This window comes from Ctenocephalides felis, unplaced genomic scaffold, assembly GCF_003426905.1.
Source record: "Ctenocephalides felis isolate EL2017-DRISC unplaced genomic scaffold, ASM342690v1 CF-g0.4_SCAFFOLD_02246, whole genome shotgun sequence".
In the NCBI taxonomy this organism is placed as follows: Eukaryota; Metazoa; Arthropoda; class Insecta; order Siphonaptera; family Pulicidae; genus Ctenocephalides; species Ctenocephalides felis.
Genome location: NW_020538400.1, coordinates 5,001 through 9,796, shown reverse-complemented (window position 1 = coordinate 9,796; position 4,796 = coordinate 5,001). Strand labels below are relative to the sequence as shown.

General features: G+C 42.2%; 1 pseudogene; it reads right to left on the bottom strand.

Moving 5' to 3' along the window:
• Positions 1-1,793: 1,793 nt before the first annotated feature.
• LOC113380609 overlaps positions 1,794-4,796 on the bottom strand; it is a 5,635-nt pseudogene continuing 2,632 nt past the window's right edge.

Sequence of the window (4,796 nt, the reverse complement as noted above, 5' to 3'; positions counted from 1 at the left end):
CGCAAATGTCCCCTAAAAGTTACTTGATGAGTAGTACTGATTGTCCGTAAGTTACTGGTTCAAAAGCCGGAATATGTTTTAACCTGTTTCGATGCATTGATTCTAGGTTAGGCTTACTCGCCAAATGTCCCCCCTAAAAGTTTACTTGATGTAGTCTTGATGTACCCGTAAGTTTACTGATTTCCAAAAGCCGGAAAATGTTTTTACCGTTTCGATTGAATGATTCTAGGTTAGGTTACTCGCAAATGTCCCCTAAAAGTTTACTTGATGTAGTCTGATGTACCCGTAAGTTACTGATTTCAAAAAGCCGGAAAATGTTTTTAACCTGTTTCGATGCATGATTCTAGGTTAGGCTTACTCGCAAATGTCCCCTAAAAGTTTACTTGATGTAGTCTGATGTACCCGTAAGTTACTGATTTCAAAGCCGGAAAATGTTTTTAACCTGTTTCGATGCATGATTCTAGGTTAGGCTTACTCGCAAATGTCCCCTAAAAGTTTACTTGATGTAGTCTGATGTACCCGTAAGTTACTGATTTCAAAAAGCCGGAAAATGTTTTTAACCTGTTTCGATGCATGATTCTAGGTTAGGCTTACTCGCAAATGTCCCCTAAAGTTTACTTGATGTAGTCTGATGTACCCGTAAGTTACTGATTTCAAAAAGCCGGAAAATGTTTTTAACCTGTTTCGATGCATGATTCTAGGTTAGGCTTACTCGCAAATGTCCCCTAACAGTTTACTTGATGTAGTCTGATGTACCCGTAAGTTACTGATTTCAAAAAGCCGGAAAATGTTTTTAACCTGTTTCGATGCATGATTCTAGGTTAGGCTTACTCGCAAATGTCCCCTAAAGTTTACTTGATGTAGTCTGATGTACCCGTAAGTTACTGATTTCAAAAAGCCGGAAAATGTTTTTAACCTGTTTCGATGCATGATTCTAGGTTAGGCTTACTCGCAAATGTCCCCTAAAGTTTACTTGATGTAGTCTGATGTACCCGTAAGTTACTGATTTCAAAAAGCCGGAAAATGTTTTTAACCTGTTTCGATGCATGATTCTAGGTTAGGCTTACTCGCAAATGTCCCTTAAAAGTTTACTAGATGTAGTTTGAAATTATATATAAATACTGAATATTTTGTTAAAAAGGAAATAAATATACTGAATATTTTATTATAAAAGAATCGAAATATTTATAGGTTGGAAGTTACTAATTATTTAGAGTATATTACAAAAATTAAATAAAAATAGCAACTTGCACGTATTTTGCACATTGACAACTTACACGTATTCTGCAAATTGACAACTTGCACGCATTCTGCAAATTGACAACTTGCACGTATTTTACACATTGACAACTTGCACGCATTTTGCATTATAGATAACTTATACGTACTTTGCTTATTAGCAACTTGTACGCATTTCCAAGAAATTTAGCAAAAAACATTCTCCCTATTTAGAATTTAATAAATTATATCATATATTTATATTAAAAAATTATGAAAAGTTTCTCTTAAAAACATATATTTCGTAAACTTACAAAATATTTATAACTATTCTCTTGACATTATGGTTATTGAAAGAAATAATGAATATTTCTAGTATTGGAATTTGTCGATAAGTTTTGATTTACGTGCTGACTCACGCACGTTGTACAAAATAGCTAGGTAGATACCGAAGAAGTGTCACATGTACAGCATGTACAAGTTTTCGACTGTCAAGCCTACTGATTGTGGCATGCTGCAATGCGACGGCTTAAGGCTTATGCTCTAATAGCGTGGGGTGACGTCAAGCCAACATGACGAATCCCCAAGCCAAGGGCTGAGTCTCAACGGATCGCAGCGTGGTAACTGCTCTGCCGAGTACAACACCCCGCCAGGTACCTAAGTCGTTTACAAACGATTCCGAGTCTCTACATCGAACTAGTGACCCATGATCGACCGCTATAGGCAAGACAGATATAACGGACGGATATCGCCCCTGTCCAGCGCCCCATTCGGCTAAAAATGGCTCGTGCGATAAACGGCGTGTGCCGAATACCTAATAAATCACATTGTATTGAGCCTTTCGACTCACGAGACTCTAGAGATATCGTTGCTTACTTTGTCTAGAAAGGATACGGCCTTAGAGGCGTTCAGGCATAATCCCACGGATGGTAGCTTCGCACCACCGGCCGCTCGACCGAGTGCGTGAACCAAATGTCCGAACCTGCGGTTCCTCTCGTACTGAGCAGGATTACTATCGCAACGACGATTCATCAGTAGGGTAAAACTAACCTGTCTCACGACGGTCTAAACCCAGCTCACGTTCCCTATTTGTGGGTGAACAATCCAACGCTTGGCGAATTCTGCTTCGCAATGATAGGAAGAGCCGACATCGAAGATCAAAAAGCAACGTCGCTATGAACGCTTGGCTGCCACAAGCCAGTTATCCCTGTGGTAACTTTTCTGACACCTCTTGCTGAAAACTCTTCAAGCCAAAAGGATCGATAGGCCATGCTTTCGCAGTCCCTGTGCACACTGAACAACGGGATCAAGCCAGCATTTGCCCTTTTGCTCTACGCGAGGTTTCTGTCCTCGCTGAGCTGGCCTTAGGACACCTGCGTTATTATTTGACAGATGTACCGCCCCAGTCAAACTCCCCGCCTAGCAGTTTCCTCGAATCGGATCACGCTAGAGTATTGTTGGCGATCGGCGCAATGGCTCACACCACTCTTATGCGCTTGGCTCTAGAAAACCGTGACAGTCGGAACGCAAGTTTTCGACGCACGCTTTCCGCCCAATCGAGTAAGTAAAGAAACGATGAAAGTAGTGGTATTTCACCGACGATATTACTATCTCCCACTTATGCTACACCTTTCATGTCTCCTTACAATGCCAGACTAGAGTCAAGCTCAACAGGGTCTTCTTTCCCCGCTAATTTTTCCAAGCCCGTTCCCTTGGCAGTGGTTTCGCTAGAAAGTAGATAGGGACAGTGGGAATCTCGTTAATCCATTCATGCGCGTCACTAGTTAGATGACGAGGCATTTGGCTATTTTTTTTTTTTTTTTTTTTTTTTTTTTTTTTTTTTTTTTTGGCTAGGAGGGGAATGCATTTACGCACGCCGGTCGCCAGGTTGACCAGGCAGTGTGGGACTCGACCCGAAGGCAATACCCACTAAACCTAACTCCTAGTTTTGTGCCTGGAGGATGGTGGCGCAGGCAGCACGCATTAATATACTTGGTCATCCAATTCCCTGTCTTTTCTTCTTAACTGTCGTTGTTTTTGACCATTTTGCGAACCCGTTAAGTCCTCCGATGATAACTCTGGTTGAAACAATTTTGAGTTCGTCCTTCCCAAGTATTTTATTTGATGTTAGGAACTCCGCCGATTTTTCATACCAAACACCCCTGATGTTAAGGGTTATCGTGTTGAAGTTTACCTCAGTTGCATTATACCTTGTCCTTATCATGTCTACCAGCGGCTTGTAATAATCTATCTTCCTCTTATGTGAAGCTGCCAAGTCGGCAGAGCTTCCTACTATTTGGGTGTCTAATACTATGACCTTCCCGTCCTGTGCCGCTATTAGGTCAGGCTTCCTAGTTCCTTCGGTTGTTTTGAAGGATGGCTCAAGATCAACTTTTGAATGAGATTTCTCTAGTGCCCTCTTTACATAGTTGGTTACTGCATTGTGGCGTTCAATGCGTTGGCGATGGCTTCTGTGACAAGTTTGGAGAACATGATCCAGTGTCTCCAAGGCATTACAACCTGCCCTGCAGTATCTGTCCTCCATTCTCCCTCTCGTTGTACGTGACCTTGTGGGCATCGCATTTATTCTGAATTTTACACAGTTTACGAAGTCTCTGCCAGTGAGAAGTTTGTTGCCCTCTGTAATCCATCGATGTTGGGATGGTGTTTTGGCTGAGTGTTTAAGTGGGTTTCCGTCCACTGACTTATGAAGTGTGCGGGCCCATTTCTCATCCAATTCTTTTTGAGAGCTTATGACGGTGTTGTTGTCATGTAGCATTTTCTCACATTTTGCGATCTCGAGCTTGTGGAAGCTTGAGTCGGTAGAGTTCAAGTTCTGGATTCTATTTTTGCGTCTAAGGGGTACGAGCCACCTGAGGGATGGAATTGATAAACCGCCCTCTCTACAGTGGGCATAAAAGTACGCTAATGTTACGTCGTTGGGTAGTCTTAGCCATGATCTTATGGCTTTTCTTATCAATCCGTCCAGCGTTTTGAGGTACCCGATTTTTGCATGACCCAATACTAGTTGGTGGAGTATTCTGGGTATGCCTACAGTTCGTAGCGCAAAAAGTCTTTGTTGAGGCTTTAACGGTGCCTTAGTTAATTTGTCAATGATTGTTAGTAATTTTAATCTCATGTTCCCTAGGTTTGCACCTTCGGGATTAAACTGGACACCGAGGTAGCTCCAGCTATCCACTCTTGTGAGTGCGGGTAGTGTTTGACCGTTGCAGCTAAATGTAGTTGTTTTATCTATTATCGACTTTTTGACGTGCGGCACGTTCTTGACCGTAACTGTAAATGACTTGTTGTTGTTTATAATTAAGCCACAGTTAGACATGTATTGACCGGCATGATCTAATAACTTCTGCAAACCTCCGACCGACGATGCTACCAAGACTAGGTCGTCGGCAAAGGCAAGAATATTGTAGAAGCATCCGTCAACATTGACCCCGATTTCTGGTGGGGTTCTTTCAATCATCCTGTTCGTGATCATGTTGAAGAGGACCGGAGACAGAGGATCTCCCTGCTTGACACCGCACCTCGGACTAATGGGATCCTTAAGAGAGTCATAGTTA